We start from the raw sequence: 24,917 nt of genomic DNA on the forward strand, positions 1-24,917 counted from the left end.
TATATCATACCTGCACAAATCAGTCTAGTCAGTATTTCAGCATATATGGGAAGTAGGGAGACCAGACCCTACTCCCTATAGGAGGAGCTGTTGGCAGTTGATGGCTGCTGAGGGAGTCAAAGTCACTCACTTCTTGGGATATGGTAGGTTGCTCCTGGCCACTGATGGCCACATCCCCATTTGTGTATGGGCAGCACTAACTGGACTGAGGGAGTTATTAGTAACAATAGAAAAAGAGGACATGGAGGACGGGACTGTAGAGACGGCTCAGTGGTGAGGAACAAGTTCAGTTCTCTGCATCCTTATCAGGTGGCTCACATCTACCTGTAGCTCCAGCTCAGGTAGATGTCTCAGGTAATGTCTCAGACCTCCAGGGATACTCATACTGTGTGTGTGTGTGTGTGTGTGTGTGTGTGTGTGTGTGTGTGTGTGTGTGTGAGTGTAGTGGCACTTAGGGAAACTGTAAAGAGATAGTGATGGATGGATATGATCAAAACACATTGTATAAATATATGGAACTTTCAAGGCATAAAAACATATTTTAAATGAATGAACCAACAAGCTATGCTTAATGAATGGAGCTAGTCTCAAAGTTTTATGCTCCACAAGAGTATATGACTTCATCAGGTATAGTGGTAGTAAATGCTTGTAATTCCAGTACTCAATAGGCTGGGCTAGGAGGGCCAGGACAGCTTTGGTTACATAAAGAGATGCTTATGTTTGGAGGGGAAAAATAAAACAAGACAGAACTGTAAGGATGGAGGACAATCAATGCTTATTAGGGATGAGGGGGAAAGGAAAGGAAAGGAATATAAGACAATTTACTCAGGTGACTGAACTCACCATGTTTATAACGCCAGTCCCTTGAATCTGTGCTTAAACTCAAAATCATAGTACTGTACACCAAAAGGTCACTTTTACAATATAATTTTTAAAATAAACATTAAAAAAGCAGTTAGCCAGGTGTGGTTGCACAATGCCTGCAAACCTAGTACTCTAGAGGCAGAGATAGATATCTTTGAGTTCAAGGCCAACCTAGTCTATGTAGTGAGACCCTACCTTAAAAAAGTCACTTTAGTAACTGGACGTGCACAGTGGCTGGTCCCTGTAATCTGAAAGAAAAAGACTATCATGAGTGTGAGGCCAGCCTGGGCTACAGGATGAGGTCCTATCTATCCCAGTTTGCTTTTTGTCACTGTGACAAAAACACTGAGTGCATTGGTTAGCTCTCTATTGCTGTGATAAGGAACATACTGTATGTATTGGTTACTTTTCTATTGCTATGATAATACACCGTGATCAAGGCAACTTATGGAAGAGTTTATTTGGGGCTTTGGCTCCGGAGAGATAAGAGTTCATTACCATCATGGTGGAGAAGTGTGGTAGCTGGGGCAGGAGCACTCCTGTCTCAAACCCATAAACAGGAAGCAGGGAGTGTGGACCAGAAATGACACTTGCCTTTTAAAATTTCAAAGTGCTCCCCAATGACATACTTCCTTCAGCAAGGCTGTGCCTCCTAAGCCTCCCCAAACATCACCACAAACCGGGGCCCAAGCAGTATTAAGATGACTACGAGGGACATCTCATTCAATCCAACACAGTGACCAAAAGCAACCTGGGGAGCAAAGGGTTTATTTTAGCTTACATTTGCAGGTACTTCATGGTAAAGGAAAACCAAGGGAGGAACCAAAGCAGAGGCCATGGAGGAATGCTGCTTCCTGGCTTGCTACCGATGGTTTGCTTGGCCTCCTTTCTTTTTTTTTTTTTTATTTTTTTAATATTTTTATTACATATTTTCCTCAATTACGTTTCCAATGCTATCCCAAAAGTCCCCCATAGCGCCCCCCACTTCCCTACCCACCCATTCCCATTCTTTTGGCCCTGGCATTCCCCTATATTGGGGCATATAAAGTTTGCGAGTCCAATGGGCCTCTCTTTCCATTGATGGCTGACTAGGCCATCTTTCGATACATATGCAGCTAGAGACAAGAGCTCCGGGGTTCTGGTTAGTACATCATGTTGTTCCAACAATAGGGTTGCAGATCCCTTTAGCTCCTTGGGTACTTTCTCTAGCTTCTCCATTGGGAGCCCTGTGATACATCCAATAGCTGACTGTGAACATCCACTCCTGTGTTTGCTAGGCCCCAGCATCGTCTCACAAGAGACAGTTATATTTGGGTCCTTTCAGCAAAATCTTGCTAGTGTATGCAATGGTGTCAGCGTTTAGAAGTTGATTATGGGATGGATCCCTGGATACGGCAGTCTCTAAATGGTCCATCCTTTCATCACCGCTACGAACTTTGTCTCTGTAACTCCTTCCCTGGGTGTTTTGTTCCCAATTCTAAGAAGGTGCACAGTGTCCACACTTTGGTCTTCATTCTTCTTGAGTTTCATGCGTTTAGCAAATTGTATCTTATATCTTGGGTATCCTAAGTTTTGGGCTAATATCCACTTACCAGTGAGTACATATCAAGTGACCTCTTTTGAGAATGGGTTAGCTCACTCAGGATGATACCATCCAGATACATCTATTTGCCTAAGAATTTCATAAATTCATTGTTTTTAATAGCTGAGTAGTAATCCAATGTGTAAATGTACCACATTTTCTGTATCCATTCCTCTGTTGAGGAACAGCTGGCTTCTTTCCACCTTCCGGATATTATAAATAAGGCTGCTATGAACATAGTGGAGCATGTGTCCTTCTTACCAGTTGGGACATCTTCTGGATATATGCCCAGGAGAGGTATTGCAGGATCCTCCTATAGTACTATGTCCAATTTTCTCAGGAACCTCCAGACTGACTTCCAGAGTGGTTGTACAAGCTTTCAATACCACCAGCAATGGGGGAGTGTTCCTCATTCTCCACATCCTCGCCAGCATCTGCTGTCACCTGAATTTTTGATCTTAGCCATTCTGACTGGTGTGAGGTGGAATCTCAGGGTTGTTTTGATTTGCATTTCCCTGATGATTAAGGATGTTGAACATTTTTTCAGGTGTTTCTCTGCCATTCGGTATTCCTCAGGTAAGAATTCTTTGTTCAGTTCTGAGCCCCATTTTTTAATGGGGTTATTTGACTTTCTGGAGTCCACCTTCTTGAGTTCTTTATATATATTGGATATTAGTCCCTTATCTGATTTAGGATAGGTGAAGATCCTTTCCCAATCTGTTGGTGGTTTTTTTGTCTTATTGATGGTGTCTTTAGCCTTGCAGAAGCTTTGTAGTTTCATGAGGTCCCACTTGTCAATTCTCGATCTTACAGCACAAGCCATTACTGTTCTATTCAGGAATTTTTCCCCTGTGCCCATATCTTCAAGGCTTTTCCCCACTTTCTCCTCTATAAGTTTCAGTGTCTCTGGTTTTATGTGAAGTTCCTTGATCCACTTAGACTTGACCTTAGTACAAGGAGATAGGAATGGATCGATTCGCATTCTTCTACATGTTAACAACCAGTTGTGCCAGCACCATTTGTTGAAAATGCTGTCTTTCTTCCACTGGATGTTTTTAGCTCCCTTGTCGAAGATCAAGTGACCATAGGTGTGTGGGTTCATTTCTGGGTCTTCAATTCTATTCCATTGGTCTATTTGTCTGTCACTATACCAGTACCATGCAGTTTTTATCACAATTGCTCTGTAGTAGAGCTTTAGGTCCGGCATGGTGATTCCACCAGAGGTTCTTTTATCCTTGAGAAGAGTTTTTGCTATCCTAGGTTTTTTGTTATTCCAGATGAATTTGCAGATTGCACTTTCTAATTCGTTGAAGAATTGATTTGGAATTTTGATGGGGATTGCATTGAATCTGTAGATTGCTTTTGGCAAGATAGCCATTTTTACAATGTTGATCCTGCCAATCCATGAGCATGGGAGATCTTTCCATCTTCTGAGATCTTCTATAATTTCTTTCTTCAGAGACTTGAAGTTTTTATCATACAGATCTTTCACTTCCTTAGTTAGAGTCACGCCAAGATATTTTATATTATTTGTGACTATTGAGAAGGGTGTTGTTTCCCTAATTTCTTTCTCAGCCTGTTTATTATTTGTGTAGAGAAAGGCCATTGATTTGTTTGAGTTAATTTTATATCCAGCTACTTCACCGAAGCTGTTTATCAGGCTTAGGAGTTCTCTGGTGGAATTTTTAGGGTCACTTATATATACTATCATATCATCTGCAAAGAGTGATATTTTGACTTCATCTTTTCCAATTTGTATCCCTTTGATCTCCTTTTGTTGTCGAATTGCTCTGGCTAGGACTTCAAGTACAATGTTGAATAGGTATGGAGAAAGTGGACAGCCTTGTCTAGTCCCTGATTTTAGAGGGATTGCTTCAAGCTTCTCACCATTTACTTTGATGTTGGCTACTGGTTTGCTGTAGATTGCTTTTATCATGTTTAGGTATGGGCCTTGAATTCCTGATCTTTCCAAGACTTTTATCATGAATAGGTGTTGGATCTTGTCAAATGCTTTTTCCGCATCTAACGAGATGACCATGTGGTTTTTGTCTTTGAGTTTGTTTATATACTGGATTACGTTGATGGATTTCCGTATATTGAACCATCCCTGCATCCCTGGGATGAAACCTACTTGGTCAGGATGGATGATTGTTTTGATGTGTTCTTGGATTCGGTTAGCAAGAATTTTATTGAGGATTTTTGCATCAATATTCATAAGGGATATTGGTCTGAAGTTTTCTATCTTTGTTGGGTCTTTTTGTGGTTTAGGTATCAGAGTAATTGTGGCTTCATAGAATGAGTTGGGTAGAGTACCTTCTGTTTCTATTTTGTGGAATAGTTTGTGAAGAACTGGGATTAGATCTTCTTTGAAGGTCTGATAGAACTCTGCACTAAACCCATCTGGTCCTGGGCTTTTTTTGGTTGGGAGACTATTAATGACTGCTTCTATTTCTTTGGGGGATATAGGGCTGTTTAGATCATTAACCTGATCTTGATTCAACTTTGGTACCTGGTATCTGTCTAGGAACTTCTCCATTTCATCCAGGTTCTCCAGTTTTGTTGAGTATAGCCTTTGGTAGAAGGATCTGATGGTGTTTTGGATGTCTTCAGGATCTGTTGTTATGTCTCCTTTTTCATTTCTGATTTTGTTAATTAGGATGCTTTCCCTGTGGCCTCTAGTGAGTCTGGCTAAGGGTTTATCTATCTTGTTGATTTTCTCAAAGAACCAGCTCCTTGATTGGTTGATTCTTTGAATAGTTTTTCTTGTTTCCACTTGGTTGATTTCACCCCTGAGTTTGATTATTTCCTGCCGTCTACTCCTCTTGGGTGAATTTGCTTCCTTTTGTTCTAGTGCTTTTAGGTGTGTTGTCAAGCTGCTAATGTGTGCTCTCTCTAGTTTCCTTTTGGAGGCACTCAGAGCTATGAGTTTTCCTCTTAGAAATGCTTTCATTGCGTCCCATAAGTTTGGGTATGTTGTGGCTTCATTTTCATTGAACTCTAAAAAGTCCTTAATTTCTTTCTTTATTCCTTCCTTGACCAAGGTATCATTGAGAAGAGTGTTGTTCAGTTTCCACGTGAAGGTTGGCTTTCTATTATTTATTTTGTTATTGAAGATCAGCTTTAGTCCATGGTGATCTGATAGGATGCATGGGACAATTTCAATGTTTTTGTATCTGTTGAGTCCTGTTTTGTGCCCAATTACGTGGTCAATTTTGGAGAAGGTACCATGAGGTGCTGAGAAGAAGGTGTATCCTTTTGTTTTAGGGTAAAATGTTCTGTAGATATCTGCCAGATCCATTTGATCCATAACTTCTGTTAGTTTCACTGTGTCCCTGTTTAGTTTCTGTTTCCATGATCTGTCCATTGGTGAAAGTGGTGTGTTGAAGTCTCCCACTATTATTGTATGAGGTGCAATGTGTGCTTTGAGATTTACTAAAGTTTCTTTAATGAATGAGGCTGCCTTTGTATTTGGAGCATAGATATTCAGGATTGATAGTTCCTCTTGGAGGATTTTACCTTTGATGAGTATGAAGTGCCCCTCCCTGTCTTTTTTGATGACTTTGGGTTGGAAGTCAATCTTATCTGATATTAGAATGGCTACTCCAGCTTGTTTCTTCAGACCATTTGCTTGGAAAATTGTTTTCCAGCCTTTCATTCTGAGGTAGTGTCTATCTTTTTCTCTGAGATGAGTTTCTTGTAAGCAGCAAAATGTTGGGTCTTGTTTGTGTAGCCAGTTTGTTAGTCTATGTCTTTTTATCGGGGAGTTGAGTCCATTGATATTAAGAGATATTAAGGAAAAGTAATTGTTGTTTCCTGTTATTTTTGTTGTTAAAGTTGGCATTCTGTTCTTGTGGCTGTCTTCTTTTAGGTTTGTTGAGGGATTACCTTCTTGTTGTTTCTAGGGCGTGGTTCCTGTCCTTGTATTGTTTTTTTTCTGTTATTATCCTTTGAAGGGCTGGATTCGTGGAGAGATAATGTGTGAATTTGGTTTTGTCGTGGAATACTTTGGTTTCTCCATCTATGTTAATTGAGAGTTTGGCTGGGTATAGTAGCCTGGGCTGGAATTTGTGTTCTTTTAGTGTCTGTATAACATCTGTCCAGGATCTTCTGGCTTTCATAGTCTCTGGTGAAAAATCTGGTGTAATTCTGATAGGCTTGCCTTTATATGTTACTTGGCCTTTTTCTCTTACTGCTTTTAGTATTCTATCTTTATTTAGTGCATTTGTTGTTCTGATTATTATGTGTCGGGAGGTATTTCTTTTCTGGTCCAGCCTATTTGGAGTTCTGTAGGCTTCTTGTATGTTCATGGGCATCTCTTTCTTTAGATTTGGGAAGTTTTCTTCTATGATTTTGTTGAAGATGTTTGCTGGTCCTTTGAGTTGAAAATCTTCATTCTCATCCACTCCTATTATCCGTAGGTTTGGTCTTCTCATTGTGTCCTGTATTTCCTGGATGTTTTGAGTTAGGATCTTTTTGCATTTTCCATTTTCCTTGATTGTTGTGCCCATGTTCTCTATGGAATCTTCTGCACCTGAGATTCTCTCTTCCATCTCTTGTATTCTGTTGCTGATGCTTGCATCTATGGTTCCAGATTTCTTTCCTAGGGTTTCTATCTCCAGTGTTGCCTCATTTTGGGTTTTCTTTATTGTGTCTACTTCCCTTTTTAGGTCTAGTATGGTTTTGTTCATTTCCATCATCTGATTGGATGTGTTTTCCTGTTTCTCTTTAAGGACTTCTACCAGTTTGGTTGTGTTTTCCTGTTTTTCTTTAAGGACTTGTAACTCTTTAGCCATGTTCTCCTGTAGTTCTTTAAAGTCCTTCTTGATGTCCTCTACCATCATCATGAGATATGCTTTTAAATCCAGGTCTAGTTTTTCAGGTGTGTTGGGGTGCCCTGGACTGGGCGAAGTGGGAGTGCTGGGTCCTGATGATGGTGAGTGGTCTTGGTTTCTGTTAGTAAGATTCTTACCTTTACCTCTCACCATCTGGTAATCTCTGGAGTTGTTATAGTTGTCTCTGTTCAGAGGTTGTTCTTCTGGGGATTCTGAGTATCCTCTGTCAGCAGACCTGGGAGACAGGCTCTCTCCTCTGAGTTTCAGTGGTTAGAGCACTCCCTGCTGACAAGCTTTCCTCTTAAAGGGAAGGTGTACAGATATCTGGGGTTTGGACCTCTTCCTGGCCGAAGAAGAAGGCGGAAAACAGGACCTTTCCCAGATGCTGTGTTGCTTTGGCAGGTCACATAAGCTGTAGGCTTCTGTGGTACACACTCTCAGCTGTGCAGACTAAGTTCCTAAGTTCAGTGGAGTCCTGGATCCAAGATGTGCTCCCTGCTCCTGAGGCAGAGGGCTCCTGTGCAGGGCAGACCACTGTCTTCCAGCTAGGAGGGTGCTGGATGTCTGTGGCCCCAAAAGGGTGCTGCCTCAGCAGCTCTGTGGCTCCCGCCTGTCCCAGAAGCTGTCTGCCTCTGTGGTCCTCACTCTAACCTGTACAGACTAAGTTCGGCGGAGTCCCGGAGCCAAGATGGCGCTCCCTGCAGGGCAGGTCACTGTTCTCTGGCTGGGAGGGTGTCGGATGTCTGCGGCCCCAAAAGGGTGCTGCCTCAGCGGCTCTGTGGCTCCCGCCTGTCCCAGAAGCTGTCTGCCTCTGTGGTCCTCACTCTGACCTGTACAGACTAAGTTCGGCGGAGTCCCGGAGCCAAGATGGCGCTCCCTGCAGGGCAGGTCACTGTCCTCCGACTGGGAGGGTGCCGGATGTCTGCGGCCCCTAAAGGGTGCTGCCTCAGCAGCTCTGTGGCTCCCGCCTGTCCCAGAAGCCGTCTGCCCCCGTGGTCCTCACTCTGACCTGTACAGACTAAGCTTGGCGGAGTCCCGGAGCCAAGATGGCGCTCCCTGCAGGGCAGGTCACTGTCCTCCGACTGGGAGGGTGCCGGATGTCTGCGGCCCCAAAAGGGTGCTGCCTCAGCGGCTCTGTGGCTCCCACCTGTCCCAGAAGCTGTCTGCCTCTGTGGTCCTCACTCTAACCTGTAGACTAAGTTCGGCGGAGTCCCGGAGCCAAGATGGTGCTCTCTGCAGGGCAGGTCTCTGTCCTCCGGCTGGGAGGGTGCCGGAAGTCTGTGGCCCCAAAAGGGTGCTGCCTCAGCGGCTCTGTGGCTCCCGCCTGTCCCAGAAGCTGTCTGCCCCTGTGGTCCCCACTCTGACCTGTACAGACTAAGTTCGGTGGAGTCCCGGAGCCAAGATGGCGCTCCCTGCAGGGCAGGTCACTGTCCTCCGACTGGGAGGGTGCCGGATGTCTGCGGCCCCTAAAGGGTGCTGCCTCAGCAGCTCTGTGGCTCCCGCCTGTCCCAGAAGCCGTCTGCCCCCGTGGTCCCCACTCTGACCTGTACAGACTAAGCTCGGCGGAGTCCCGGAGCCAAGATGGCGCTCCCTGCAGGGCAGGTCTCTGTCCTCCGACTGGGAGGGTGCCGGATGTCTGCGGCCCCAAAAGGGTGCTGCCTCAGCGGCTCTGTGGCTCCCGCCTGTCCCAGAAGCTGTCTGCCTCTGTGGTCCTCACTCTAACCTGTAGACTAAGTTCGGCGGAGTCCCGGAGCCAAGATGGTACTCTCTGCAGGGCAGGTCTCTGTCCTCCGGCTGGGCTCCTCCTTTCTTTATATAACCCATACCGACTGCCTATAAGTGGGACTTCCCAACCATTTATCAAGTTCTTAGACTTGTCTACAGGCAATCTGGTGAAAGCATTATATCAGTCGAGGTTCCTCTTTCCTGGTAACTAGCTTGGGGCAGGAACCTGAGGCAGAAACCAAAGTAGAGGCCATGGAGAAAGCTACTTACTGCTTTTCCTCCGGCGGCTTGCTCTGCTTGTCTTCTTATATGCCGCAGGACTACCTTGCCTAGGCATGGCGCGGGCCACAGTGACCCTCCCACATCAATCCTTAATCAAGAAGATGGCCTCCCAACAGCTCCACGGTCAAGCTGATAGATGCCTTATCTGATGTTCCCACTTCTTAGGTATCTCCAGTATGTGTCATGTTAACAAAACCTAACCAGATACGTCTAAAAAAAAAAAAAACTGTCATATAAGTAAGAAAAAAAATGAGTCTTTTTTTATTGTTTGAAATATTTGACAGAACATATTGTAAGACTCTGATGAGCCTTAACTTACTGGAGACCCCCTGAGTGAACAACTCGGAGCTGGGGGTTGATGCGAAAGCAAGAGGAATTTTATTGTTCCAGCATGCTGGGGTAAGGAGAGAGAAAATGACCCAGAGAAGCCTGTTCAGTGAGTTTTTATACAGTTTTCAGAGCAGCAGCTATTAGGCACAATGTGATTGGCAGAACAGTGTGACTTTTAAACTAATTGATCTTTAGGGACTTCCCTTGTCTGTAGGAGACCAACATTTGCAGAATGTGTCTACGCTGTGGCTGTGGGCCTCCCCAACCCAGAGGTTGGTTCCTCTACAACTCTCCCCCTGCCCCCCCCCAACCCCCCGTGGTCTGAGGAATGTAATTAGCTTCTCCCTTCTGGGGGGGTGAGGAGTGCCTAAATACTCCATGACCTTTCTCTTCCAGGAGGGGAGGGGTCTGGTGGAATTTTCTAAAGATCCTGAGCTGGCCTCTTCAATAGTATCATAAGTAAAACTTATCCTATAAGGAAGAAAGGAAAAGAAAGACAAACTCTTAGTTGTGAAACGGAGAGTTGGTTGATGGTGGTGCTTTGGTATGGGCTTGTGTTGTTGCCAACACTGTTTCTCTTTAAAGCAAGTTTTCACTGTGCAGCCTACACTGACCTCCAGAAACAGTCATCCTGCCTCAGCCTCTGGTGTGCTGGGATGGCAGGAGCTCATGTACACGCCCAGGCCAGAAGGATACGTTTCTGAAGATGTCTGTGAGGGTAGATGCTAGCCCCCTGTTCTCCTAGGATGGATCGCTATTTCACGAAGAGGTCTGCGCGTCTGTCAGTCTTGCCTGCCTAGCTCAAGAGCACACAGGAATCACAGCTGTGCTGTGTGGCTTTCACTGAGACGCCGTGCACTTCCTCCTTGCTTTCCAGAACACCGGCTCTTAGAACTCAGCCACTGGCCTGCGTGGAATTCACAATTCATGGAAAGGTCTGTGAGAAGAGAAACTGGGCTCACTGTCTATACACTTGGCTGGTCTTTCAGCCAACAGGTAACCCTGATTTCCAAGCCCCGTGAGAGAGCTGTGGCTAACCGCGTAGCTGACAGGGCACAAGGTAAAGGATGCTTCTGCTAAGCCACCAAGCCCTGCCCGAAGACATTCAGGAGCAAAATAAATGACTACTGCTGTGCCTAGCATGCTGTGTGACACCCCATCACAGGCACGCGCGCGCACACACACGCTGGAACACATTGCTTGTTCGACTCCATTGTTTCAGGGTTGCTTATATGGAGCAAGAAAGAACTAATCAGATGTTTTTCTTCACCAGTACAAACAGGTCAGAGTGGCTCCTAAAACACGCTAGTCAAAAGTCTTCTTAGTATAGGATGAGCCAATTAGTGAATATTTAGCTGACCAATAGTGCCAGAACTGTTTGTCAACTATGGTAGGATTCAGTATATGATAAGGTAGACCCAATGCAAACTATAGGATCCTAGGGAATATGTGTGTGTGTGTCGCAACAACATGAGCCCTACACTGAGTCTTTGACATAATAATGAAGTGTGTGTTCTTTCCTCTGTGCCAAGTCCCTTCCAACAAGATTCCCAGAACAGGAAAAACAAGATGAAGAATAGGTACCATGTGCCTGCACACTTCTACTCCCTGTCCCATGACTGTGGCAGACATCATTAGCCCAGTGTAGCACTCTCCTAAATTCTCTGAGATGCCTGAGGAAGATGGGTTTGAAATTGTTCTTGCTGAGTGCCTGAGGGAAGTGGCCCAGGAGATATGAGCAGTTTACAGCGGGAGTGTGTGTGTGTGTGTGTGTATACATGTGTGGATGCAGTGCCCTCAGAGGGTGGGAGAGTGCATTGGATAACCTGGACCTGGAGTTACAGGTGTTTGTGAGCCCTCTGACGTTTGGGCTGAAGACTGATGCCGGTACATAATTTGGCCTCACAGTTGGAAACCATTCATCTCTGAAGGGGTCAGTATTGAAAACTGTCCACTTCGCTGGTTCTATCATTTGTAGCGCACTTGGCAAAGTAACAACAACAACAACAAAAAATCAAATGTCTCTAGAGTATGATCTGAAGGCAGAGATTACAAGCCTGTGGCACTGTAAATTCGAGGGCTCACTGGGAAGAGAATTCAAATGACACAATCAGGATCAAGGGCAGAAAGTCTCTGAACTGGACCAAAAGGGACACAGATCTCTCTATAAGGAACTGTCATGGAACCCCTATGAAACCAATTCCTTTCTTCTGAGCATGACTCTGAGAAGTTCTGAGCAGGTCAGGACTGAAAACAAAACAAGCAAGTGTGTCTTCCTGTCTTTGTCCTTAGAGTAGCATGTGGAAGCAAGCCCTCCTGGTGAACATCATCCTGAAGATGAGGGCAGAAGACACCTGCACTCCGGCACTCTGTCTCTGAGGTGCCCCTTATGTTCTGTTAATAGAGTAGATGTTGAGAGCATGGACTCAGTGAGTTAGTGATCTAGATTCATCTGTGGATCGTCATGCACAGTCCTGAGGGGCGATCCTCCACACAGCCAGAAGCACCAACGATGAGCTCTCTGTGTGTGTGTGAGTGCATATGTGTGTGACTGTGATACGAGTGTGTACGTGTATGTGTGTATACTTGTGTGTACATGTGTCTCTGTGTGTTCCTGTGTATCTCCTTGGCAAGTTTCTCTCCACCAGATTCCCAGTCCCCAGTCTCTCTCTCTCTCTCTCTCTTCCTCCCCCTCCGTCCCTCCCTCCTCCCTCTCCCCTTTCCCTCTCTCCTCTCTTCTCTCTCCCTCTCTTTTCTTTACCCCCACCCTCCACAGATCTCCTTATTCTTGGAAACACCAGGAGCTGTGAGAGTCCATCCACACACTTTGTTACTCTTGGGATGCTGCTCTGAGCAATGAAAATCTCACTAATTCCGCTTTCCAACGCACAGTACACAGGCTTGTTCTTTAAAAGTAGGAGTTCTTTTTAGAAAACTAAGAGACAGGCAACAAAACAAATATGATATGATATAATATGAAGTGGGTTTGTTTGGGTGATGAATACTTTTTACTTCTTTTAAGTATTTGGAATATTCAGCCAGGATTTCTGTCCGCATCAAATTTTCACAGATCATCAAAGACCATCAATCTTTTCGGGCTCTGCAGTTCATGTTTTGGAGCTATGGATGTCCGCTTCCCCGATCATCTCCAGAATAGATTCAGTACCCCAGGGCTTTCCACTAAGTTTCCCCAGATGCTTGTCTTTCAATATACAGTTGACAGTAGAGCATTTCTCAGAATCCTGCCATATGGGACATGCTTGTGCACAGGATTATGAGGGAGTCAATCACAACAAAGGAAAATAGGTATCTGAGTTGGTCTAGTCAGGTGCCATGTTATGTGACTTCACGAAACAAGCTGAATCCTAGTGGGCCTTAGTTTGCTAGTCTGTGAAATAGGGATAAAAGATAGAGGCAGGCTGAGGCAGGGAGCCTTAGAAATGCATGTCCTCCCTAAGTACCAGCTTCCCTTTGACTCCAACCTTCTAGTTTAGGACTTATTACTGAAAGATGCCATCAAAAATTAGACCACTCCGGCTGCAACCTACCATCCTGACTCTTTGACGTGTAAGTCTGGTACTTCTTCATTTTCTTCTTAACGGAGAAAGAGCAACCAGTATTTAACTAGGGAAAGCAAAACTTTGGGGAGAAACCACTTCATCATCCTGGTATCTTGGTGTTTTCACATCTGTGGTGGTGTGGCTTTTACACAGAGCAGCTGCATCTTCTTCCCAGTCACATTCAGACTGCTGTTTGGCCTCCTTGCCCGTAGGTATGAGTGGCTTTTATTCCAGGTGATGTGGAGCAGCTGATAAGGAAGCAATGGAAGGCCGCGGGGGTGTCAAGCTCTCCCGATATTCTTTAAAGCCTTCTACAGCTCTGCAAGCCTCTTACCCAGCTCTGTTTCTTTAAATTGTTTGACGTCAGAAAGAGAATGCTATAGCAACCGTCTGTCAAAGTGGAATTAACTCCGAAGAAAGATGGGGGTGGGGAGAGGAGCAATGCCCCTGCAGAAGAAGCAAATTGGAGGGAGACATTTAGTTTATAACGCCGGAGAAATGCGAACAAAGTCGCTTGAGATGCACTGAGGTGCACTAGTGTTTAAAGAGCAGAGACCTGGCAGGGTGCTGGGGAAAGGCCTTCCAGTCATCAGTGACTACAGAGAGTAACTTCCGAGAGCTGACAGTCAAGAGGGCAGGCTCTGTGCGAACATAGGTTTGTTCAGGAATGTTTACAGCACCTTCTGGTGTTGGGGGTGGGGAGGAGGGCAGTATCACTAGCTTCGTGTTCCCAGTGAACCTCGGGCATCCACCGACGGCTGCTTGGCTGGATTGACTTCAGATTTTAGAGCCCAGTAATTGCAGACTGCATCTGTGGCTCTCCTGGCTCAACCCTGCAGCCCTCCAGAGCAGAGCAGCCTAGGCCAGGCCCAGGCGCGAAGAAGTCAGGCACACAGCTTAGACGGCGCGTCCAGGGGCACTCTGATAAATCGAAACTGCAGGGGATGCGCTTTCCGCTTCCCAAAGCCGCAGAAGCTGCATGCCTTGCCAGCGCCCACCCCCTGCACCCCGGCCCAGGCCACGCGCGCGCCCCCGCCAGCCCCCTCCCCAACACACACGCACCCCTGGCCCTGCGTGCGCCAATCAGCCTCTACCCAGGCCAAGCGCGTTCTGGGTTCCCCGAGCCCCTGCAAGCGCCCCCCGCCCCAACCGCGCTCGCTCCCGACAGCCCCGACCCGAGCCACGCGCGCCGCTGTCTCGGCGCGTTCCCAGACCCTCTCCCTGGCCTTGCGCGCCCCCGCCCCCGCCCCGCGCGCCGCGCCTGGGTCCCCGCCCCGTCCGGCGTGCAGGGCTCTGGGTGTGGTCGCCGTCTTGTGTGGCGGAGCGAGCTAGCGGTTCGCGACCCGCAGCCGGGCGCCCAGCAGTAGCGCAGTGGTGGCGGCCGGGCTCCAGGTAGGTGGCGAGCGCAGGCGGCGGGCGGCGGGCGGCGGGGCTCCGTGTGGACGCGGGTGGCGGGCGCTGGGCTCCGTGTGGACGCGGGCGGCGGGGCGCGGGGCTCCGTGTGGACGCGGGCTCCCCTGCGCTCTGCGAGGCCCGGGACGGCGGGAGGGTGCGGCCACCCGGGAGTCTAGAGGACGGTAGCTGCAGAGCCTGGACCCCCCCACTCCCCAACACACACACACACACACACAGCCTCCCGCCATCTCCACTAAGTTCTCCACCGGCTGCTGGAGCCTCAGGTTGTTGTTTTTGGACTGATACTATGTCCCCAAGGCTTGGTTATTTTAAGGGGGTGGGGTGGGTGATAACGGATTTTGGATATTTGCAAGTTTAGAACTGGAGAAAGCGGTTATTTTTTTCTCGTCTTCTCTCCGCATCTCTTTCTGCGTTTTCAAAGTTGAGAGAAGGCTGACAGTGGTGGGTGATTTTGTTTTCTCTACTCCTTTCCCATCCAACCCCACCCCATAAAAAGGTGAGTATTATAGCCTGCTGTGGACCCGCGCCCTACTAGGGAGTTGCCTTAAGACAGAATTGTAATTATTAGTCCCTTTCAATATCGCGAACTCAGACGGTGGTGACCTTTTATATATCTCAGCTTATCAGGATGTGATGGCTGGCATGCTAATATGAGAGGGAGAGAGGTTGTCTTTTAGAGGGGTCTGACCAAACTGTATATCTGGTCTTTGCCAGCGTTCATTGCTGATTCTGAAAGTTTACTGTATATTTTAATATTTTGATTAAGAGCACTTAAGGAGTCTTTTGCTTTTGCATTTGGGTTTGCTGGTGAATTTGAAACCGAAATAGAAACTTTAAAAATATCATTTAATAAATATTGCCAGACCTCTTGTGTCTACACGTTATTAGACCATGACGCTGATTCTTCGTGCCGTGGTTTGCTTAACTGCATGCCGTAAGCCCATGAGCAATACACAGGAAGCAGTTCTGAGCTGCTGGTCTTTTATGAATAAACATATCAGCGTGTGTTTTTACTCCTTAAAAATAGATCCTGAAGTAGATCCTGGGGCACTTTCAAAACGAAGAGTGGTATCTAAGTTGGGCTTTTTTTTTTTTTTTTTTCCATCACCAAATGTTGTCGGAGAGTGAGTGAATTCTCTGATTTCTTTCAGGTGTGTTATTTAAGTTTGGTGGTTTGGCTATTCCTTTCTTTGCCTTGCTGGCTAGTTTAATCTGATTTATTAAAGGAATTGTTTACTGAAGCTCTGTCCTGCATCTGTCCTGTCATCTCTGGGTCACTTCTCAAAGGACACATTATACCTTCCACAGGCAAGGCGATGTTAAATGACTCACTGTGGCCTTGTAACTGTTAACTCAAGTTGGAGTCAGGACAAGATCCCTCTGTCCGCAGAGTGCATGCTTTTCCTGCAGAACACATTCACTTAGTCCTAGGCCCTGGGAAGGACCCTCAGCCATCACTGATGTACACATAAAATTTCCCTGACATGTCAGAAACCTGTGCTGGTTTCTCTGGTGTGATTGGTGCCATTTACTGGTGTTACTCTGTATAGCCACCCATCAGCCATTCTGTCCCTGGCATCCCTGGGGTCAGTGCCCCTTTTCCTGAGGTACAGTTACTCTATTGGCATTAAACTGGTGGTGGCTTAACTGTTCCTACAAACTAATACCCCTATTTTGACATGGGCTCCAGAGAAACAACTATCACCACTTTGGAAGGAGGGAAGCTGGATAGCAAGCAACTCCAGGTGTTGTGGAGTCCCAGCTCCAGCAGATGAGGCAGGAGGGGGTTGTTGAGAAGGGTTCTAACCTGGGCTACAAGGAAGCCTTGTCTCCCAACAACAACCTGCTGTATAACGTGGGAATTCTTTGATATCCTTTATGTGTTAAGCCAGATGTTCTCGCAGCTGCTTCCTGTACTACCACTCCCTTACCCTGAAGCTCCTGTGTCTGGTTCTGTGGCTCCCTTACATTGTTGTGTAAATATGGTGGTGTATCTACCCGAAAACACACCTTTCTCAATGTGGGGTTCTACCTCAGTTACTGTCCTATGTCTTTCTGTCTGTCTTTCTTTTTTTCCTCTTCTCTCTCTCTCTCTTGTTTTGTTTGTTTGTTTGTTTGTTTGTTTGTTTCATTTTGAGACAGGGTTTCTCTGTGTAGTTTTAGCTTTCCTGGAACTCCATCTATAGACCAAGCTGGTCTGGAAACCACAGAAATCTGTCTGCTTCTGCCTGCTTTCAGAGTTCTGGGATTAAAGGTATGTGTCACCACTGCCTAGATTTTATTAAAGTCATTTTAAATTACTTGTGTTTCTGGGCACCTTCGTGCCAGTGCCTGAAGAGGCAGAGGCTTCAGATTCCCCCTGAAGGTAAAGTCATTAAGGGTCTTTGCGAGGCACTTGTTTCTTCTTTAAGAGCAGTGTGCTCTTGTAACAGCTGAGCATCTAAGCTCTTTAAGCTTTACCACCTAATTTTGATCTTCATTGAGAAAGGCTGCTCTTGCTTGTCAACTGGATGTGAACCTTGGCAGAGGAACCTGAAGAATTGCTTCCCTCAGATTGGCCTTTGGGCATGTCTGCGGGACATTTTCTCCATTGCCAATTGATGGGCTATGTAAGAAAGGTAGCTGAAAGTGAGCCTGGGAGCGAGCCAGTGTCCCTCTGTGGTTTCCCCTTTAGTTCTAGCTTGAGCTCCTGCCCTGCCCTCCCTCGGCGAGGACTGTGACCTGGAAGTGTAAGCCAAATCAATCCTTTCCTCCCAGGTTGCTTTGGGTCAGTGTTTTAGCACAACAACAGAAAAGCAAGCTGGGGTAGCTCATTAAAAAACATAAAAGCAAAAGCCCTTGTATTACATTTTTATTGAGTGTGTGCATATGCACAGGTGTGCATTCATGTGTGAGCGGATGCAAGCCTGTGGCTGTCTCAGGACAGCTTGCAGGACTCTTTTCTCTCCTTTGGTCCTGGGGTGGGGGTGGGGCCAAACTTGGGTCTTTGGGTTGTCATCCTGCAGGCCCTGGGAAAGACTATAAATAAATACAAGACAGGTAGGTAGTCTGTAACTCCAGTACCAGGGCCCCAACACCTTCTGACTTGCTTGGGCACCAGGCACCTGTGTTTACACATCCACACACAGCCTTGAACCCATGCACATAAGCAGGCTGGAGGGGGGCTTTATAAAGGATATGTTTCTTTTTTTTTTTTTTTTTTTCTTTTCTTAACTCCACAGTTGAGTACAAACATTGAATAACCGAACACCAGAGAAAAGAACCAGGTAGGGTGTGAACACAGGACCGGCCAGTTTTGATCTCATTGTAAGATGGCCCAGGGAAGAAATGTTTGATCTTTGCAGGTAGCTCTTACTTGCATGGTAGCAGTGCGGCCGTCCTGAAGCCATCTTGTGGGTATTGTCACATTGAGAAGATGAGTGTGGGGGTTTGAACGAAAACGGCTCCCGTAGGCTCATATGTTTGAATGCACAATTCCCAGCTGGTATACTGTTTAGGATGGATTAGGAGGTGTGGCCTGGTTGGAGGAGGTGTGTCACTGAGGGTGGGCTTTGAGACCCAGGATCTCTGTCTGCCTCCTGCCAGCTGATCAGGATGTACAGTTCTCAGCTCCAGCCCCGCACCTGTCTGCTTCCCCAGACCAGCCCTCTGAAGCTGTAAGCAAGCTCCCAGTTGAATCCTTCCTTTTATAAGAGTTGCTTTGGTCATGGTGCCTCTTCATAGCAATAGAACAGTAACAAAGACAATGAGTCAATGTATTGATATTTCATGAGCTAGCGTCTTTACTCCAAGAGACAAAAAACAAGAAATAAGGGCTGGGTGTGGACTTCATTGGTAGAGGGGCTTGCCTAGCGTGCCCTGGCTTCTACCCACTTCGTTGTGGCACATGCCTATAACGCCAGCACTTGATAGGTGGAGCAGAGGGTCAGAGGTTTAATATCATTCGTGGTTACACAGAAAGTTTTAGGCTAGGCTGGGCTATGTGAGACCCTGTCAGAAAGGAAGGGAGGTAGGAAATACGGGAGGAGCAATGAAAAGTCTCTAGCCTTAGGCTCAGACAAAGGGCGTCAACATGAGCCTATGATTAAAAGATGTGAACACACTGGCGTACATAACATGTACATAATTGCACATGTACATACAGCATACATACAAACCTTTCCCAGCTCTGGCTGGCGAGGATGACACTGAAATGACATGGACATTGCCAGTGCCTTATCTACATGGCTGAGTCTAGAGCTGGCACAGAGAGGCTCTAAGTGAGCCTTGAACTCTGTGCTGCAGAGCAAGGTAATGTTGAAAACAGACAGGCCACCACTGCACCTGCCTCTTGCTGTCTGCCTCTCTGCTGCCCCCACATCATATTCTTTCCCTGTTGATCCAGCAGGCAAGGTTTGTCACTTTAGAGCTTCCTCTTTTTTTTTTTTTTTTCTTCCCTGTTTCTTCTGCCTGAGTCCAGCTCAGGGCCTGATGCATGTGGCCAGCATCCTGCCATCCCCAGCTACGTCCCCAGTCCTGTCATTGATTGTTTTGAGACAGAGTCTCACCGTGAGGTGCTCACTGTGAAGTGCAGGCTGGCTTCCCACTGGTTGCAATCGTTCTGACTCAGTGCCAGAATTACATGGCGTGTGCCACGCCTGGCTTCTTTCCCTTTTGAAGACATGCCTCATTTCCTGATTCCATTCAACTCTACTTAGATGAATTTATCTTACAATAGCCTCTCTAACCACCTGGGATCTATGGCTGTTTTCCTGTGTAGCTAAAGTAGGGTAGAGAGCTGTGGTGCCCTTGCTTCGGGTTCATTTCCTAAGCAGATAATAACAGAGAGCCTGCTGCTTTCCTTGCTTCTGATGCTGTGATAAGATATCCTAACAAAAGTAGCTTAAGAGGGAGAGGTTGTATTTCAGCTCACAGTTCAGGTACAGTCCGTTGTTGCTTGAGAAGCCATGGCGGCAGAACTTGAGGCAGCCACTTACCCTGTGAAGGCAGGAATGAAGCAGAGAGCAACGGGCGGGCGCGAGCAAACATGTGACTTGCTGCCTCTGCTTTATAGTCCAGGATCCCAGTGAGGAAATGGGGCTGCCACAGCGAGCAGATCTCCCCACCTCAGTTGGTAAACTCAGGATAATCCCCAAATGGGCTGGGGAGATGGCTGAGCGGCTAAGAGCACTGACTGTTCTTCCAGAGGTCCTGAGTTCATTTCCCAGCAACCACATGGGAATGTGCAATGGGGATCTGATGCCCTCTGTACTCACATGCATGAAATAAATAAATAAATAAATCTTTAAAAAAGAAAAAAGAAAGAAAGGGTTAATCCCCAGAGGCGTGCTCATCCTCAGGCGGTTCTGGAATATCAGGTTAACAACACTAACCGGCAGAGCTCCGGGACAATGAGGATCTCGGTGTCTGATAATTGCACCTCCAGAACCTGAGGTATCCTGGTTCGTGGTTGGCACAGATCCTGGATGGGTGGATATGGTTGGCGGAATGAGTGTAAGCACTCGGATTTTCCAGCTCTTGCATTTGAGGAGTGCTCTCTGAGATGGACCAAATGCTGTGCAGAGAAGCTGAACAGCTTCTGTAGAAGGTGCTGGAGTGCCAGCAGCTTGTCACGGCCGCCTTTCTCTTGGCTGCCCTCTGGTGGAGTAATGCTGACAAGAAGTGGATGAGTGGATAGGTTACCAGAGACTAAAATAGGAAAACTCAGCACCAGCTAGATGGTTCTCTTATAAATCAATCAATCAATCAATCAATCAATCAATCAGCCAATCACCAAAGCAGGACCTCATCTGGTAGAGCCCTAGTCTAGTGTGTACAGAGTACTGGGTTTGATCCTCATAAAAAGAAGGTGACATTGCCCGTGCCTGAGATCTAACAGAATGTTATTAGAAGAGGCTGGAGGGTCAGGAGTTCAAAATCATTCTTGGCTCTTCAAGAAGCTTGAGGCTAGGGAGGGCCACATACAATCTTGTTAAAAAAAAAAAAAGTCAGTTTGGAAATTTTAATTTTATGGACCTGATGTGGTATATCACACACCTTTAATCCCAGTACTCAGGAGGCAAAGCCATATTACCTCAGCCCGCCAGATCCCCTAGGAATGACACACAGACTTTTTTTTTTTTTTTTTTTTTTTTGGTTTTTCGAGACAGGGTTTCTCTGTATAGCCCTGGCTGTCCTGGAACTCACTTTGTAGACCAGGCTGGCCTCGAACTCAGAAATCCGCCTGCCTCTGCCTCCCAAGCGCTGGGATTAAAGGCGTGCGCCACCACCGCCCGGCGACACACAGACTTTTTAATAATTAGGAAAGCTTGGGAGAGTCTCAGCTATTTTACCTCAGTAAACCTGACTCCTAGCTCTGCCCTGCTACATGGCTTCGTAGTCACCCCTCCTCACTTGTTTCTTCATGACTGGCTGTGGAATCTCCTGCCTCCGACTCTTTCCCAGAGTTCCCTACTCTGCCCGGATGTTCCGCCTATGCTGTCCTGCTTTGCTATTGGCTGCTCAGCTCTTCACTAACCAATCAGAAGGTATTTACAAAGCCCTGAGATAGATGGTGCATTTTACAGAGTGTGCAAGAGATTATTCCAGCAGAGGTGGGTGGATCCCTGCGAGTGTGAGGCCATTCTGGGTTGCACAGTGAGGCCCTGTCTCAAGAAGGGAAGAAAAAGAAAAAACTAAAATATAAAGAAAGGAAATCTTAGTTTTAGGCAAGCCTCCTTGTTAGTCCTAATCTGATCAGAAAAATGGAAAGAAAATGATCAGTGGTTAGAGTGTAGAGAGAGATAGCTTAGGATGAGGGAGGTGGCAGCGGGGATGGCGGGGGTCATGAGTGCCAGTTCCCTTTGGTACACTACTTATGAGCAAACGATGCTTGGTAGGTTCCCAGCAAGTGTCTCTGCACTGTTTCCCAGTGCACACCATTGCCCAGTGCATACCACCTCCCCAGTACACACCATTGCCCAGGGCACACCACTGCCCAGGGCACACCATTGCCCAGTGCATACCACTTCTCAGTACACACCATTGCCCAGGGCACACCACTGCCCAGTGCACATCATTGCCCAGGGCACACCACTGCCCAGGGCACACCACTGCCCAGTGCACACCATTGCCCAGTGCATACCACTTCTCAGTGCACACCATTGCCCAGTGCATACCACTTCTCAGTGCACACCATTGCCCAGGGCACACCACTGCCCAGGGCACAACATTGCCCAATGCATACCACTTCTCAGTACACACCATTGCCCAGGGCACACCACTGCCCACTGCACACCATTGCCCAGGGCACACCACTGCCCAGTGCATACCACTTCCAAGCGGTAGCTTGTGTGTGTGTGTTTTGTGCACTTGTGTGCTTCTGTCTGTCTCTCTGTCCCTCACCCCCCCCCCCATCAAGGGGAGAGAGTTGGGCATTGTTAGCCACTGATGGTAAGGATCCAGTGAGTAAATTCAAAAGACTGGTTATTGGCTAAAAGTGGAGACCTATTTGATAGGCTAACATCTGGCTCTACTCCATGAACTCTGGGAAATCATTCTGATTTGGCATCACCAACAAGTATTCTTGCCACATAAGGATATTGAAGCTGATTATACTATAGCCTACAGATTGTATTTCTAATATATAAGAAATGTAAAGGATTAAAAAATAAGTTAAAAAACCACTGTTACAAAGTAGCTAGGGCTACAGTAATATTCTTGTCTCCTGCCACTGTGACTTCTTTTGCTCTTCATTTCTTAAGGTATTTCAAGTTAGCTTATTTACTGAAGACAAAAGTGTCTTAGGCACTGATGCTGTAGTGAAAAATAAAGCAACAGTCTGCCTCCGATCAGTGCATCTTATTGGGTGAAAGAGGCCACAAATAAGTAAATACATACTAAGTAGTGTTAGAGATAAGGTAAGGCAAAGGGCCCCGGTAGTGAGAGCAGTGGGTGAGTGCGGGTGGAGTGGGGGTCGGTGACATTTGAGCAGGTGGGAGCTGGGGGCGGGGGGAGTCTGCAGTGAAAACATGAGGAACAGGAGCATTCCAGACTCAGAGGAAGGCAATGGGAAGACACCAAGACCGGAGCTCTCTGGGTGTCTTCAAGGAGCAGCAAGAGCTCTTCAAGAGCTGGGGGAAGGATGGGTGTCAGGGGTGTATGGTAGGTTTGAAGATGAGAGAGCAAGGAGACACTGCTGCTTGACCTCTGTAGGTCAAGATCAAAGTCAGCTTTAGGGTCTGGGGACCAGCAAGACGACCTTCAAGACCTGTGTTCCTCTTCAGAGTCCATACAAAGGGAAGAGCCAGGTAGTGTGCCTGTAATCCCAGATCTCTGGTACTGATAGGCCTGCCAGTCCAGCCTGCTGGCTGAGCTCCAGGTTAGTGTGAGAGACTCTGTCTCAGAAGAAGGTGGGCTGGGCCTGGGAAATGATAACCCAGTGTGCTTGATAATTTTATGTCAGCTTGACACTGTTTAAAGTCATGTGAAAGAGGGACCCTCAATTGAGAATATGCCTCCATGAAATCTGGCCATAGGGCATTTTCTTGATTAGTGATTGATGGGGGAGGGCCCCACCCATTGTGGGTGGTGCCAACCCTGGGCTGGTGGTCCTGCATCCTGTAAGAAAGCAGGCTAAGCAAGCCATGAGACATAAGCCAGTAAACAGCACTCCTCCATGGCCTCTGCATCAGTTCCCATCTCCAGGATCCTACCTGATGGAGTTCTTTTCCTGACGTCTTTCTTCAGTGATAAACAGTGATGTGGAAGTATAAACCAAATTAACCCTTCCACCTCAGCAGCAATAGTAACCCTAATTAAGAATCTGGATTGTCCGGTGTGTGTGTGCGCGTGTGCGTGTGTGTGTGTGTGTGTGTGTGTGTGTGTGTGCATGAGCACATACTCATACACGAGAAGGGAGAAGAGGGAGAAGGGAAGTTCAACTTCATTTTAAGAGTGCAAAACACAGCAGGACCTACTACAGAAGCCTACTTATATTCTGAGAGTGTGTGCTATAGGCATGACTGGGGAAGAGTCAACGGCAGAAGAAAAGAGGTCAGGTGAGGGAGGATGGAGACTTGACCATATTTCATAGAGTTATAGTCAGGCAGGCATTCGAGTTGCCTGTGAAGCCATCCAAGCTGGGTGTGGTGGCCTACACCTCTTGTCTTAGTTATACTTTTGTCTTGTGAAAAGACACCATGACCAAAGCATTTTATAAAAGAAAACATTCGATTGGGGGCTTGCTCTCGGTTTCAGAAGGTGATTCCATGACCCTCGTGGTGGGGAGCAGAGCGGTAGGCAGGCAATGCTGGAGCAGTAGCTCAGAGCTTACATTCTGATCCTCCAGTTTGAGGCAGAGAACACAGACTGAGCCTGGCGCAGGCTTTTGAAACCTCAAAGCCCACTCCCAGTGACACACCTCCTCCAACGAGGCCACACCTCCTAATCCTTCCTAAACAGTTCTGCCGACTGGGGACCGAGCATTCAAATGCAGGGGCCCATATAGACCCACAGGCTGTTCTCATCCTTAGCAGCATCCTTGACACCCTAGCACTTGGGAGGTCGAAGCAGAGGACCCATTCAAATAAGCTCAGGCTGGGTATGGTATATACCTTCATCTCAGAACTTGGCAAAGTCAGGTGGGTCTCTGAGTTTGAGGCCAACCTGATCTACATAGTGAGACCATATTTCAAAACAAACAAAAACACCCAAGCCAGCCTCTCCCTGGACCTGTCTGTGAACAGTTCTCTGTGGTTTGGTCTTCAATCTCAATCTCTATCTCAAGAGCTCTCCCTCATCTTTGCTGACCTGAAAGGAGTGACAGAAAGGCCAGCTCCCTGTACATAGTGGGTTTCAGCACCAGATAATTGGTTCTGTGTTCTCTGCCTCAAACTGGAGGATCAGAATGTAAGCTCTGAGCTACTGCTCCAGCATTGCCTGCCTACCCCTCTGCTCCCCACCACGAGGGTCATGGAATCACCTTCTGAAACCGAGAGCAAGCCCCCAATCGAATGGATAAATTAAGAACATGACTGCTCCAAGGTGTGGTGGAGGATGTTTTTACTGTAGGTACAAGGGAGACTCCAGCCGGAGGCATCTGGAAGAATCCAGGGTAGGGAGAGAACATAGGAGACTAAACATGGCCCCAGTCTGAACTGGCAAGGATGGGGGTGCGGGGCAAGATGGAAGGAGAAGAGAAAGCAAAGAGGAGAGGGCCAAGAGAGTGGGCCAAAAGACCAAGACGGCTCATGGCCAAAATGATAGAGTTGTGTAGAAATGAGAAGCTGTGAGAGGGAACCCATGAGCTGGAGGAGTTTGGAGGTGGGTGGGGTGTGGGAATTGCTG

The 24,917-nt window shown here is 47.0% G+C and overlaps 1 protein-coding gene across 2 annotated transcripts in view; it reads left to right on the forward strand.

Annotated features, from left to right (window-relative positions):
- Nucleotides 1-13,734: 13,734 nt before the first annotated feature.
- Nucleotides 13,735-24,917, forward strand: part of Gnb4 (G protein subunit beta 4) — a 38,091-nt gene continuing 26,908 nt past the window's right edge. The window contains exon 1 of one of the 2 annotated variants that reach the window (XM_029475417.2): nt 13,735-13,830. The gene's annotated coding sequence lies outside the window, so the exon portion shown is untranslated. Of the gene's footprint in view, nt 13,831-14,458; nt 14,568-24,917 lie in introns of those variants that run through there. The other variant, XM_021157914.3, reaches the window with a different exon arrangement.

This window comes from Mus caroli, unplaced genomic scaffold (genome assembly GCF_978045245.1).
Source record: "Mus caroli unplaced genomic scaffold, Mus_caroli_1 scaffold_3, whole genome shotgun sequence".
Lineage (NCBI taxonomy): Eukaryota > Metazoa > Chordata > Mammalia > Rodentia > Muridae > Mus > Mus caroli.